The following is a 16,791-nucleotide window of genomic DNA, read 5'->3' as shown; positions in this document are numbered from 1 at the left end:
AGCAAACTACCACCTTGTAAAAGCGAGCTATTGCAACAATTTCTGCGAGTCAATTAAACATGTACCATTTGGAGTAATTCTCATTTGAAAAATCTGAACACAATTCAACCCCATAATAATGAGTGGGTATTGAAAGATGACAAATATCATTTCAAATGGTTTGAAGGGGACCAAATATCAAGTTATGTCGGTGATTTGTTTAAAACTCAATCAGGTATGAAATTATAAAAATTTAACAGTAATCTTCTTGGATTTGCCACCGAAAATTTGTCTATGACATTCTTTTCAATAAACTCACTGTTGTCTTTTAAATAATTGCGATGTACGCTCATCAGACATAAACCCGTAAGCTTTTCTCAACCCATGGTGTTTCTAAGCCACGTTTTAACTCTTCGCAGCATACTGAAGGACCGTTCTACGGTCGCCGTGATGCATGGGATAGTGCTTAAAATAATCAATGCCTTTCTGACAGAAGGGTACAAAATGTTTACTTCGTTGAACAGATCAACTACTATGTCCCTCAATGAATTATTTGATAAAGCCTTCGTCGCCCATAAATTATGCCAAAGATTCATTCAGTTCCCTGGTGATATCCAGGTTATGAAATTCTTGGAATAATTCTGCGTTCTTGTGTAAGTCTGTAATAATGGTTTTGATGATATACAAGGTATGTAGCTTACTTAAAGCAAACGCCGGAGTATTTTCTTGGGAGATTCGAATATTCAACGATGAAAAGAGTGAATCAATGTATGGTATTATCAAGGAACGCCGCCAATATTCGTTATCATTTTCTGATGGCGGATTACTTCTATGTGTTTGCTTGTAAGCAAGACGTGGAACCGATATTTCTATGTTGAAAGCCGCCTCCCTGCCCCTACCCGGGTACGCCCATGACGAAGATTACGACTTAAAAGATCGCATAAAACTGAACGCCTTATCTCACTCGCACCCGCTTGAACAGTTGCTACCTCGTACCTACAGCAGACTTTCGATGTGTCTGGCAAGATGTAGAAACCATTAAAACTGTCTGGCTATTGAGGTAACATTTTTTTATTGGTAACATAATATGTTACTTGGGGACCTATAAAAAACTGAATTTTATATATTATATAAAATTCAGCTTTTATATTATGACGAAAGTATATAGTTTTCTATTATTCTGTTTGCAAGTTATTGCTTCCATGTCCTTTTTATCTTTCTTATTTCTTTCTTTATTTGGTTCGTCCACCATGGTGTTAATATTTTAGTTGGTAGTTATTTTACATATTCCACATACATGTTTTGCTGTTTCGCTTATCGCTACTTTGAAAACATTCCATCTTTCTTCCAAGTCTCCCCAAACATTTTTCAATTGTTTTCTTCGTATATTTTCTCTAATTGTCTGTGCCTAACGTTCTGCTACTTCTCCTTCTACTCCTTTTTCAATTTATATGTACTTGTAGTTTCAAAATCGACTTTTCTACAGTTATATTTTCATCTTTCTCTTATTTTATCATGTTCCCTCGCCGTAGATACTAGGAGAAAGTGATCACTACCAATGTCAGCTCCACGTTTGGAAATAGTGTCAGTTATGGCTATTCTGTGTATTTTCTCCATTATAACATAGTCAATAACAGATCTTTTCATGCTCTGAACTTCTCTAGGTTATTTTCCATTATAACATAGTCAATAATAGATCTTTCCTCTCTGCTCTGAACTTCTCTAGGTTATTTGTGTATATCTTTGTGGCAGAAGCAGGTATTTCTTATTTTCAGGTTATGTGAAAGGCGAAATTCAAACAGTCGTTCCTATCATTGTTTCTTGTTTCCTCTCAATATTTACCAATTATTCCTTCATATATTTCATCCTGTTCTACTCCTACTGTTAAATACCCCTACTAGATACAATTTTGCATTTGCTAATTTTTCTAATCAGATCATGTTTTCATTGAGATTAATTGAATTTAATCGAGTTATTTTGATAATTTTTCTTCTATTCAGTATACGTTGATCAATCTATTAAATGTGAAATTATATATTACTTGATGAATAATTATTGATACGCTTTTCAGCTTATGGAATTCCATTACTAAATAACATTGCTCATTTTGAATTTCCAATTTTATAGAAACTACGCTCGATCAACATTTTTATACTATGAATATGGATGAATACAAATACACACGCACATTGCACTCCAAACTCATCAATTAATAAAAACAAGCAATGAAAACGAGATCAACATTCACCAATACCCATCAAACAGAAAATTTTCACACGAGAGAAACATCACCATCATCACGACACAACGAGGACAATTCTAACAAAAAACGAAATATTTCGATGAGCTGAAGAGATTAATGAAATAATTCATGAGGGATCAAGGTTGACAATGACCGTGGCAGTTTTAATTTGGGCATGTGATTGGAATAATGCCTATTGATTATTGGGATTGATTTATAAGAACTGTTAGGGAAACGTTGGGAATGGTATAACAAGAAAATCAGAAAAAACAATTCAGTCCAAATATCAGTTCTCATTATGTCAAGTTACAGGGTGGTTACAGAAACGTGCTATAACTCGAAGAGTTGGGGTAGGTATAGTCGAAAGATTGAGTCGTTAACGTGTGTGTCAGTTGTTTCAATTAGTATTACCAAATTGTCGAAAGTGTAATAAAAATCCGTTGTCTAGGGGGCTTTACAGTAATGTGTTTTGTGTTCATTCCCACGTAGTTTCAAGATAATAAAACATTGGTTGGGTCCGTAATCGTAAGCAGTGTCGCAGGAACTGAACTGATATCGCTTTCGATTTTTAATTAGAGTTTGAATACCTAACTATGAAAACAATCTTTTCAAGTTATAGCCACACATACCTGTTGATAAATTTTATTCATAGAAGTGGCGCAAATTTTTTTTCAGAGAAGAGAAAACATAAATGTTTATATGACTGACTATGTCGGCTCTTGATTATACAAAAATTTCGTGGAAATTTTTCTGAAAATCATAAATTTGATTGTTCTGGCTATGAATAGGGTCATAATAATTTCCTAATGGAATTGCTTAGAATCAAGGATTCAATATATTCCTGGTATAAAATGGTTCATCCTCAATGTCAATCTAATTTGACAAGATTTTTCCAGAATTGTGCCAAGCTACAATACAAGTGAGTATCGGAATTATTTGATTCCAGATTGCCCTCAAACGACATTTGAGTCACTGAGATCTAGTAATATGTTGTACAATCCTTATAGTTATGCCGAGCAAAGAATAGAAGAGTTAGAATAATTCGGAATTATCCACGATTGCAAACATATTCGCAAAAACTTTAACAGCACGAAAGCGGGTGAAAACAAAAAGATGAATAGGTAAACATATCTTTTCTTTTTTCATTTTATTGTTTTTTGTATATTCTGTTTGTACATAGTGAGCTTTAAAAGTCAAAAACGATATCCACAACATCCTGGTCAAATTTAAGAAAAAATAACCTGCAGAGTATCTCCTTAAATTTCAAATAGTGATCTTTATTTGAAATAATTGTTATGCGAGTGCCATTTAAACATTTTATATTTTTTTGGAACAACTATCAACGAAAAATATAATTTTTTCACTTTGTTGTATTTTCTTTTAAAACCTCTAAATCTCAAAAATCTAGGAGTATGTACTCTTTTATACTAAATAGGTATTAAAGGTTGCTGTAGGATTTTCTGCGCTGGTTTTAACTGCAATTACCCATGTTTGGTTTAATCCAAATATTCAACTTAGGTTTAAACTTTGTCGACAGTCTGAGGGTAGTTTAAACTTTAGTTTAATATGAAACACAAGATCCGAATCTAACTTTTTCAAATTGTTTAATTTTTATAATATTTAGAGGGTTTTGGTAGAATGACTGAAGATTTGAAGTTAATGATGAAGATAAAGAAATTATCAACATTGTAGACGTGCCGAGAAAACAAAAAGTTATTAGTCCTTGACTTAATCTTTAAATTTTCTCACATGTTATTCTTACCATTAAATTTCCTTGCCAACTTATGTTACTGTAACAATTTTTTTATTCGACTATTTCTAGTATTTCTCACAAGGTTAATCCTAAAAGCATTACTTTATAGAAATCGACCTATTTTTTTGTTCTTTGTTCATACAACTTTTGTAACCATTTCAACAACAACAGATATGCGAGAAATTTTGTATTTCTGATAACTAGCAGAAAAATGCCCGTTTAATTGTTACCTGTAAGATAGAGCATTCTTTTTTATTTTTATAATAGTTATTGTTCTATTGTTCTATCCTTATCCAAAAAATCAACCATGGTTACTCCATGGCAATCCCAAAAAACTGAAGCAGGAACTTTTCCAGCAGATTTTTGAACACGAAACTTTTTAGGTGTTGGAGAACCAGTGTGTCGCCATTCCATCGATTGTTGCTTTGTTTGTGAAATGTAGGAATGTAGCCAAGTCTAATCCATAGTAACAATTCGGTTTAAGAAGTCTACATCGTTTTCAAATCGAGCACAGATAGAAGGCGGTGCTTCTACCTCTGCACGCTTTTGGTCAACATTCAAACATTTGGGGATCCATTTTGCAGCAATTTTTCTTATGTCCAAATTGACGTGAACTATATAATGAACGCGTTAGTATGAAATATTCAGTGCTTCAGATATCCGTTTTAGCCCAATTCGACGGTCTGATAAAATCATGTCATGAATTGCATCGATGTTTTCGGGGACTGACACAGAAACTGGCCTTCCCGATAGGTCATCATTTTCAATGAAACATTTACCTCTTTTGAAGCTTGCAGTTCAATTTTTCACGGTAGCATACGAAGGACATTGATCACCAAGGGTAATAAGCATATCTTCGTAAATCTGCTTACCTCTTAACCCTTTTAAATAAAGGTAGTTGATGATGACTCGATACTTCAATTTTTCGATTTTCACAATTTCGGTGGACATCTTTTTTTTTAATTTATTGCGTAACTCTGGTTCACTTTTTTGACATCAAACTTTACACTGACACTTGTAATAAGTTATTGTTCGTTGCTGTGGTAACGCAATATTTTGTTTATGCATGGAATTGGTGTAAGCTAACTAGATATCAATACATCCTCGTATATTTCAGCATCTTATCTTCCATTCATTTTGGTGTCATTTCAGTTTTACAAAGTTCGTCTGATATTCGACCTGTTCTGCTAGGTGTCTGGATCAAATTATTGAATTATGGGAACAACACAAACATTCAGTTTTCTGTTATTATATTGTTATTGGAACGTAAAGGTTTATATGAAACTAAAGAATTGTGACTTTCCCTCACGTAGAATTGAATATTCTATAATAGTTGTACCGAAGAGAAGTTTTATTGGAAATTTGTAATGTCCACGTTTGAAAATAATTTTCCTACTTTTAAGTACCTCTGAATCACTTTGTATCTATAGAATGGTGCAGCCAGAGAAGTGGTTTTAATTAGGTTACTTGTTATCAGAAGTGAAACATAAAGTATGAAAAAGGATATGAATTATTTAGATTTTTTTCTCGTATTTCTTATTATGCATTACCTTGAAATTATACATAATTCATTGTCGAAAAAAGGTGGAGATGAAAATAATGTTATTGCCTCTAGTCCTACGCTGATACTTGTAGCGAAACAAATTGGAGACACCATTGCTAATGCATTGACTTTTATCGTAGAAGGAAAAAGATCCAAATGACAACGAAAAATAAGAAAAATGAGACGGGCGGTTAGAATGATGTTTGATGTAATTCGGGTGGCCGGATATTGTTTTGTTGTTGAGTGTAGGAGCCGCCTTCGACTGGTGATTTATTAAGATTTTTTCCTTTCATAAAAACCAACGAGAGAGGATAATCAATTTGTTGATGAATTTTGAATTAATTGATGAATGATTATCAAAATTGATTTATGTGATGTTTTTACCAAACTGAAACTTTGATCAATAGAAATTTATAATTAATAACATTGTCAGTTAAATACATGCTTCTACGTTTTTGAACATCTTCCGAACGGTTCGTACAACGGCATTTGAGACCAATAGACTTCTGTTTTAATACGGATTCCTGAATCTATAACATACGTTTCATGGTTCGAAATGTTGGCTTGAGCTACTTCTCCGGCTGATACCTCGAAGAATATTGAATTACATCTCCTCCGAAGAACGTGATGTCATCCGCCGAAATTGGCATCCTTAATACAGGAAAGTTGTTGTTTTCTCCATTGAAGAACGGCAAGCCAACATTTCTAATCATAAAATTCGAAGTAATAGGTGTAAATAGCAAATTGATATTTTGTTTTTTAATTACTGAGCATGCCTCATATATGACCTAATAATTTAATTCATTGGAATGAAAGCTTTGCCAGCTAGATTATGAGCGTTTTCGTATTGGTAATACGGAACCCCATAATAAAATTTGAACTTATAGCGGCATCTAGTATTCAGAAACAGAAGCGTGATACTCATCCACGGGCGAAGCCACACAGGAATCTATAAACCCAACGGCTTGCTTATAGTTGAATAATTTGAGGTTACGTGAAGAAACGAAAACGCAACTTTTTAAGTGGCCGAATGATTGCATAGTTTTTGTTAGTTATAAGTGAGTTTTTCGGGTCTCGCTTTGTCCGTCACCAATATTGTGTGTTGGTAGTGATATGTGGCAGTTAAATTTATAATACTTTCACAGGTCTTAGAAGTAAGAATTTTTTTCACTTACTTATGTGCTGCTGCTAATATGGAACCCCATACATGGCGGAAATACGCAACCGGGTTCCATATTACCTACCATTTCGTGAAGCTAGCATGTTAATATATTTTTCAGTTTTAATCAACATGCCTAGAAAACAACTAGCGAAGAAAAGTAAATGTACGAGAAAGACTTTTTAAATGTTAAATGTTAGACTGCAAGTATAGCAATAAATGGTTTCTCCAAGACAGGGATCTATCCTTGTAACAGGAATACTTTCTCTGAAGCTGACTTCATCGCTGCTGAGTATGAAGCATTGCCCAACGGTCGCAACAGAACAATTGCCGAAACACCTTCTTCTATATCTGAAAAGGAATTAGGAAAAGAATTCCGCACTGGCAAATTTCACATCAGCGATGTCGACTTAGCAGAAACCGGACCTAGTTCAAGACCAGACACCGGGCATGTCTCGACACCAGACAGAAAGAATTCCAAACAAAACTTGATAACTCCCTTCGACATTTCTCCGCCTCCGCAGCCGAAAAAAAAAATGTCAAAAAGAGGCAGGAAAGCTACGTCATCAGCAGTGATAACCAGCTCGCCATATAAATCAGATTTGCAAGCTTCAGTGGCAAAGGCTGGTAAAGCAAAGACAATTTCCAGCCTCCAATCAAGTTTAAGGCTTGGTAATGGAGGTTATAAAAAGCCACAAGGTCGGAAACATGTTATAAAGGGCTCGAGACCTACCAGCAAGAAACCTTTCCGCAAGAAACCCAACACAAATGACAGTGAATCTTCCGATTCCTCCGCCGATGTCGACAGGTCTGCTCAAGTTTTACCTGATGCAAGAGACTATGCAGCCTGCATTTTTTGCGAGGCTATGGATTCGTTGTCAAATGTGCAAAATGTGGGCGCACGCTGAGTGCTCAGACAGGGGCGAGAAAGACTTTTATATTTGCGATTTCTGTCGTTAATTTCACTTAAAACATCTTTTTTTTTATTTACAAGTGTATATGAATTTAAGAAATATCTTCACTTAAATTGAAGAGAGAGTTTTTTTATTGGGGTTCCATATTACCAACACATTTCATTTTAACCAGTAGCTAGTTCCGAGTTTTTTGCAGATCGTGTGCGGTATCAAAAAGTTACGTGTGGTATTGACATTTTCATTTTATATATTTATACTGCACATAATTGAGATGTCTCCCCTCAAATTTCAAGCAAACAGCGTACATAATTATGATTCTGGAGCGTAATTTCAAATAGGGGTTCCATATTACCACCTTCTACTCTAATATATTTCGAGCTTTCGAAAAGTTATGTAATCATCGTCTGGGATTGAAATTATAGTCAAATACAATATAAGAAATATATATAGACGTATAACAATAATAAAGTTTACTCACAATAATTAGTTAACATTTGATGGTTTTGAATTGTGTTATTTCTTGAGTAAACCATGGATTTCAAAATTCAATATTCAAATTTTCGCTTGATACAATTAATTGATTGAAATACTGATTCTGGTTACTATAGAAATCGTTAGAATTTCCATTGGTTAGATTATGAATAACGTTACTTCTTATAGGTTAGTTGTAGTACAATATATTTATTCAAATATCATCATTACCGTGTGAGTAATCAACGCTTGAGATTTCAAAATAAAACTGGCCTGAGATTACCAAGAAATAAATGGTCACTGCGATTAAGAGTGAGTTCTGAAATACAAATTTTCACATTAGTAAAGCTATGATCAATAAGATAGACTTATTAGAAGAATTTCCATGTGTTTTGGAAAATTTCCGAAAAGTGTAAAAAAAAGTTAATGGAAACTTTCTTAGCGTACGTTCTTAGATGCATATCCTAAAAGAGCGGGGTCTTTATACTAAAATAACAAGTGGCCTATTTCAGGAATCTGAACTTTAATATTTTCACGTCAATCGCAAAGACATCGATCAGAAAAAAGGAGCAAACCAAAAAACAAATGTTTAGAAAATGTGATAAAGTTTGGCAAAAGACAAGTTAGGAATGAATGTTTAATTTTGATCTAAAGAATATTGGACAAAGCTCTGCTTGTAATAATCCAGTAAAAAAATGAGAATTAGTAAAATTAAATTGTTTATGTATTAAACAAAATGATTTCATCTTTGTATAACCACTTTTGACGACACTTGCCAGCGGTATATATCAATTACTAAAGAATTTTCCTTCAAAAACCTGGTTACGTTTAGACTTTTCACCCAAAAAGAAGAAATTTGCAAAGATTTCAGTCGAACATCACGGCGAGTCTTCCGAGTTATTATGATATGGTTGTAAAAAAGTGATAGGACGTTGAAAAATGTGTGATAATGAGGATAATAGTACAATGAAAGGAATCATTTATTTATTTAAAATTCAATAAAAACAAAATCGAAATTCGAATTCTTGTGGTGCAGTGAAATTCTCTGTAATCATTGTATATGAATTCAATTGTAGAAAAATCAAAATTAATCAAACGAAAATACATAAAATGAATAAATATTTGTTTCAATCAAGTCGGGAAAAATAATAGTCACTTAACATTTTGATAAATATCAATATTGAAATTCAATTTCGTGAATTCTGTTAGTTAACCCAAATAAAGATCAAAAATGACAATACCATAATAAATCTTGTGCAATTTCATAAGTTGACATGCAAAGTAAATGTTCACGTTTAGGATGTAGGTCAATGTAAATATGTGTAACAGATTTTACGATCGAATTTAGCCGTTTGTGTGGAGCAGTCCGAATATCCTAATGTATCTTGACAAGATAAATGTAGTCAAAAATATGCGACACTGATATGAAGATATGTCGCTGTGTTTTAATATTTCATTCAGCATTACACCAAAAACTGCATTCAATTTTCAAATCTCGAAATAAATTATATATGCTGCAGAAATATTCACACAAACAACCAAGTTTGACAATTTTACTGCAAAATTGTCACATTAAAATCGTTTACCACTTGTAGAATATAAGAATAGCGCGTATCATCTATAAATTGCGTTACTAAAAATGTATAGAGCAACGTATATCTAGGAGAAATTCCAATGTTGTGAGTCGTTTATAGAGGTGATTTTAGAAAACTTCACGTCTTAGTACCGAAACTTTGTACTTATCAATGAATCATCTCAAACCAATCTTTTTAATATCAAATCCATCAAATTGTGACAATGATTCAAGATAGTAACATTACAGATTAATTCCAAGAAACCTCCAATAAAAAACAATAGATCATCATTTAATATCCTTCCAAATTTGGCTTAGTAGCTTCACGGTGAAGGTGAGTCTACTTCTTCTACTTCTACTAATTATATAAAATGCTGTCTGTTTCCATAGGTTAAAACATATCTTCACCATTATTCATCATAACTCCCACTTAGCCAATTTCACAACATATTTCAACTGCAAGTTTCAATGAATTTGAACACCATTAGAAAAATATACATAGAGAGCTTTGATTATGAGTAAAGTTGATTAAATAACATTACGTCACGATTTTACCAGCAATACTGTCCACCACACTGTCTGACGCACGATTCGATAACCAAGTTAATATATTCAGAGCCTGAAGGTAACCTGAAACCTATCAACTTTACTAACCGATTCTCCCACCAATGAAGCTTCTTCCGAGAAAATTTTACATTTATTCCTTAACTACTAAATTGTAGAAGGGACTTTCCTCTTTAACCTTTTCTTATATTCAACAATTTCAAAGCTTGGATGCATTTGAAAGCACTCTTTAGTTTATTAGTTGAGAAATACATGTAAAAATTCCCGCCAAGGATGTTTTCGCGCTGGTATTATTTTTCTCAGGAGAAACTTTATTGTGGAGAAAATTTAGTATAAAATTGATAAATCAAGTTGATTGGATTAAGACGACTGCATATATTTTTCAACTGTGTAGGAATATTCTTTGTAGATATATATTTTCTCCACATAATTTCTGGAAACTTATATTTTTATGTGAGATGCAATAATTCAAAATAGCTGACTTGCATTTGTCACGGAAAATAAAAACTTCTAATATAAATCTTGGTGTTCCCAATAATCACAAGAGTTCCAATAACTGTACGTAGAAATTTTAATATATATTTCTAGAATACATTCAGGATTGTTTCCAAGCTAGACTCATATTGACTTTGGCTATTTCCAACACAAACTTTTAATCCGTATTCTTTACTCCATTAGATTGCATTCTTTCAATGAAAATTGTGACGCAAATGTTTATAACACTATTTTTTATTCATCTCTTTTGTATTTTTGATGTTAATAGTGGCCTTTCTTTAACCTATAACAATATTCTCAATTTTAATCCAAAATATTCGATGTGTTTAGTGTATATTTGAATGTTTTCACTTTCTAATTTCTATATCGAAGCTTGAAACATGATCTCGCAATTCGTTTTCTAACGTTATTATTCAACGGAGCAATCGAAAAACTATATAAAAATGAAAAATTTATTCACAATACACATATCTTCAGAACATTCATATCACAAAAGTAATCAGAAAGAAAAGTTAGAACTTCCGTCATTTCATTTGAGTCGAAAGTGTGAATAGAATTTTAAATATCGCATTAAAATTTTCTGGATTTAATTGAGTCATCATAGCTCTTAAGTTAATAAATTTATTCCAGACGTCTGGTGAAAATATTAGGACAATCAATTTTTAAAATTAAAGTAAAAGCACGTACGAATTCCGATAAAACCTTATTTAGAAAAATAAATTGGAACATATTCAGAACTAGCCACATGATATAGATATCGTAGGTCAATAGACAAGTTGGGATTTTAGCTAATATCCCAGGGCAATAGGCAGTTGGCTGATGGCGCGCCACGCATGCCTATTCTCCCGGAATATTAGCTAAATGTCGGACAATAGATTATTCGTCGAGAAATGAACAAGCGTTTGTCTATTCTCTTGGGACTTTTGCTAAAATTCGGATAACAGACTATTGGAATTCAGATAATAGAATATCTATTGAAAAAGGCGGCCAAATTGGTACCAAAAAGGCCAAAGAACAGTTAGACAAAATGAAGAACATTTTACTCGCTGGTCTTCCAGACAGAGAAGCTGGGCCCAAAGTTTATGATACTTATTATCATTATGTGAATAGCTATTATTTACTGTGTACCTGTAGAAGCTTATTATGAGAAAATTTTAGAAGTTCATGCTCAGACCGGTTAGCTTAGGTTAAGTTTCGTGCCTGGAGAGGTCGGGTTGAGGAGGCAGGAAGTGGTACACCCCGAAACCTGGACGCGAGTTCCCTGGGATGGGGCTTAGTCTACCCGACACGACGCGTCCCAATGGCTCATAGGGTGTCTCCAAAAGGAGTGGTCGGTCCTGACCGGTCCCATGACCGACCAGTCTTCTCGGATAGGTGATGAATAGGGAACTAATGCGTTCCTCAATAATTGCCCGCGGATCAAAAAGACATAGAGGAGTAAAAGAATCCGTAATCCTACGCGATCAAGTTACCGTGGTTATGGGATGTATGGCTGCGCGTGAGTCAGCCTTGAACGGTGCCTCTGGGATACCTGGCGACCTTTCAGAGTATCTAGCCTTAGCTGGGTAAGGGCGCACTGCCTCGCTGGACATTCACACGTCTTAACTCGTGGGATCTAATATGAATACAACAACAAAATACAAAAAACCAAAAGAAGGGGAGAAGAAGAGTAAGGTAGAGAAAGAGGTAAGAAGGAAAGAAGAAGAGAGAAGAAGGTTTGAGGAGGAACTACTAATGATGCAGAGGAAGAATAGGAAGGTAAACAGAAGTGGAGAATTACATACAATACAAAAATAATCTACAATTATCGAAGAAAAAGAAGAGGAGGAAGAAGAAGAGGAAGAGGAGACGTCTACGTCTACGGATAATAATGAGAACCACATTTAAAAAAAATAATGTTTGAGGAGGTGAAAAGTAAGAGTTCCGTGAAAAAAAGAGGATGACATAGGATGACATGAATTGAAGTTGATGACCAAGTCGGTTTCGTAGACTATATATACTATACTATAATGAAATCATCGACATATCGTAAAAATAATGGAATATATTATATATTATTATATTAGATATCTTATTGCGAACGTGGCAATGAAACACCAAAGTGGAGTAACTTTAATATATTTTCCAAACTTCCGCATACAATGTATTCAACGTCTGGGAAATTATTAATTAAGATTGCGGTTGTTTTGAATTGTATTTTTGTGAAAAATTTTAAAATTCATATCACAAGATAATAATTATTTAAATTATAAGCTTAAGTTAAAATATTTGTTACAAATTGTGCAATTTGTTCCATTGATGCTCCAATGGAGGCTATAATCGGTCTCATGAATAAGGTGGGTTTGTGGACCTTTGGAAGGATGAAAAATTTAGTTGAAAACCATTGTAGCTTGAAAGTTTTTTCTTACTAGATCAATGTGTTTGCTGGTAAATAATGGTTTAATGAATTTGTTGCCTTCTCTTTGGTCGAAACGTTAATTTTCACCTGTTATTTCAAACTCATTTGAAAAAAAACCAGAAGCAGGACGATCCATACGAAAAAAGCTACATGAAGAGTTATATAACTTATTAACGAATAAGTGGTTTTGTTTCGAAAAGCAGCCATCATCATCATCAGTTTCCTCAAATCCCATTCCATCGTGTCCTCTATTATTATTTGAAACTTCAGAATTTCTTTTTTCTGCGACATAATTTCTCAAAGCGTTTTGCCAAATATCTGGTGAAATTATCTCATAATAGTTGACGAACATTTGGAATTTTAAATGTCTCGCGACGTAATCCTTCATTTCAGCACAGACTGATTCGATAGGGTTAGTGAGGTTGTAACTGCAACACTTTAATTCGATGTGTGTAAATGTTGGTAAATGTTTACATAGCTGCAATAGTTCTTTTGAGTAATCTCTCTTTTGTCACAGTTTAATATTGAAGGAAAATCGGTATTGTCCATAACTGTTGAAGAATTCATCGGTTTGAAATCTATCATCTACCAAACATATTCCTGAAAAATATGAGCATCAATGTCTTCATGGTAGACACTATCAACCCTTATTATCCCCGTTAGGAGTGATATTCAAATGGTTACCTCCATTTTTAGGTAAAGTTAGTCAATAAATGACTGACTGTATTCGAGGTATTCGATTATCATATATATTTTCTTTCAATATATAGTTTCTTCTTTCTCTTTTGTCCCGCAGATTTTCTATCGTTATTCTTGGATACGACGTGCAACTCATATAAAGTTATCCACATTTTGTCTATTTTAATGTTTGATGCATATTTTTTTAATGTCTAATAAAGAACCATTGTAGATGCTTTGTACTACACTAGAAATAGAGTCCTCAAAAAAACTTGAAGGGAAATTGATTCAATAGCTCCAAACTCAATATAGTGGGTAATTTATCCATCAGTTTGTCAATTGTATTGAAGTCTAAGGAGCTTCTAAGCAAAACTCTTGGTTTTAAGAATGTAATTATCAGAATAGAATCACTCATTTTTTGCTAAACGATTAAATTTTAATATCAAGATAAACCCATTAAGCTTTAGTAAATAAAAAAATAATGTCCACTGAAAGTTGATCAAAGGTGTGTATTTTTTGTAAATAGACTGGATGCCCTTTTGTGCAGTTATTTGATTGGATTTTTCCCAGACGATTTACTTGTGCATTTTGTTGCATCAGAAGTCTCTAAATATTTGATTTTCCTAAAGGTATAGTTGAACAATAAGGAACATAAGTATGAGATATTATTGTACAAGATCGACTTTTCCATTTAGCACTAAAGCAGAAATATGATAGATTATTTTTTTTTTGTTAGTAAACTAAGAATTCTGCATGTTATACTGGCAAATTAATCCAAACGAAAATTTTAATCTCAACTGAAATAATATAAAATCATTTTTGCCGATTGAAAATTTTTCACCTTTCTAAGAAAGTTGACGGCTATTCAAATTTATCTTAAATTTTGAATATTTACTACCGGTAAGCATTAAAAACTGTCTTTCCGTTGATTAAGTCATTTTAGACAAGAATCGAAAAAATTGTGTAATGAAAGAATCCATTTTAGATTAAACGATACTAGAAATTCAATTCCCCTGTCAGTGATTTATGATTTTATTTCGGAGTTTAGCTCCTGGGTCATGCTTAGTATGTGAAATTAACATATGTGTTGATTTATCTACTTATCCCAATTCAATAACGCAAATTATAAATCATACAGAATACCAGATTTTTTAATTTACATCAAAATTCACCTCAATTATCCTTTTACTAAAACGAAGAGGTCATTCGAGATTTCCATTATTTTTTTCGAGTCTCTGTTTTTGTTCTTTTAACAGAATTACTTACTTTTGTCTTAACAAATGTGTCATCTCAGTTGGGTAATAAAAAAGATTTACTGTCAATAAATAATTGTACTTTATATTTGTCAAAAGGGCGCGCTTCAAGAAAGAAGGGAAACTTCACTATAAATAGAAATCGCTGATGCATCGAAAAAGAAAAAAGTACATACGGCGATATGGGCATTAAACCTTTTAAGTCAATAGCATTTTCTTTTATGTTTCTACTAAACTTGCAGTTTCCAATTATATCTCCAACGGTCAATAAAATCTCTTCTTTCTACTCTGAAGAACTGAAAAAGTCAGCATGATAAAGAAGGGGAACAAAATAAAATATTATATAGCGTGCTCCATAATTTCACACAACGCCCCTTAAATAAAGAATTTATGGATTCTACAAAAACTGCCTATACTAAAGGTGTGCACGAAAAGTATTTCGGATCATAGAAAAGGAATCTCTACACGATGATTTTTAAAAATTGGTATAATGTGTAGTCTAAGAAAATACATAACATGAAAGTGTGGCGCTATCTATGAGGTGCAATGGACAACATTTTACAGTTCTCTGAAACGAAATTCGCTTAAGGCGCCATCTGTTCCAGACTTATGGAAACTACGATTAATAACAACAATCAACGTTGATGATCAGTTTATTATTAATTATTAATTATTGAGACCATCAATTTAAATAATACTATCGTATCATTTTAGTTGGATCAAATTACACATATATGCCAACTTTCATGAATATAAGTTGACTCGTTTTTGACGTTTTTTGATATCGTTGACATTTATCTTGGTCACAAAATTGAATTATATCTTGAAAATTTTTGGGCGATATTTACTATGACTTAAGCCAACAGTAGCGTGCCGATCAACTCACTTTAACTTTTGGGGATGTAGCATCATCTCGAGCCACCGTGATTCGTTGATTTTCCGAATTCAATCGGAGTCGAAATTCGCTAGAAGATGTGAAGGTCGTCCAAAATCGACTGTTCTACCAGAAAATATCGATGCCGTAGGTAAACTGATATTGCAAAATGGTCATACGATATACCGTAGGATTAAGGCATACTTGGATATTAGTTCCATTCGCCTACATTCAATATTGCATTAACATTTGGCCGTCAAAAAGTTTGTTGGCTAGAAGTGTTTGAAAAAATAATTACGGAGATTAATCGCAGAAGACGAACCATGATTTATTCTTATTTCCGCAAATCAAAATTAATTCCGAGGTCAACAATTTCATATGGAAAATATTTTGAAAAACAATCAATCCATATCCGATGATAAATATTTGATTTTATTTGTAAATCTCAAAATTAATTAGCAAGCCTCGTATATAAATATCCCAAATTTTTTCAAATTTAAGCTTAAAAATAGTGAAATTAACACAATTTTATAGCTAATAACGACTTTATTCGCAATAGCTATAACCGACAAATTCTCCTATATTAAAATAGAAAAAAAGACGCCGTTCTGAAGTAACCATAAAAATATATTCTTATGAGAAACACACTCGTATTATCTGTCAAATCCAGAAGTTTCACCAACAAACTATCTAAAACAAATTATTATTTGTAACCTATCGTAACGAGTTCTTCTTCAAAAGACAAAAAACAACAGTTATTTCGACCTCTTCACATCCCATAATCCTCCAGATTTTTTTCTTTAAGCGCAACGAATCCTTTTTGAAACGATATCAACCCTTAAGGTCATCGTGGCAAGACCAATCGATGGAAAAGAACAATCGCTGACAAATGAAA

General features: G+C 33.1%; 1 protein-coding gene across 1 annotated transcript in view; it reads right to left on the bottom strand.

Moving 5' to 3' along the window:
• LOC130452612 (semaphorin-2A) overlaps positions 1-16,791 on the bottom strand; it is a 1,040,595-nt gene that overhangs the window by 891,510 nt on the left and 132,294 nt on the right. The gene's annotated exons all lie outside the window — the stretch shown is intronic.

Source organism: Diorhabda sublineata, chromosome 2 (assembly GCF_026230105.1).
Source record: "Diorhabda sublineata isolate icDioSubl1.1 chromosome 2, icDioSubl1.1, whole genome shotgun sequence".
NCBI lineage: Eukaryota > Metazoa > Arthropoda > Insecta > Coleoptera > Chrysomelidae > Diorhabda > Diorhabda sublineata.
Note: the sequence above shows the minus strand (reverse complement) of the source record. Positions and strands in the feature narration are given on the sequence as shown.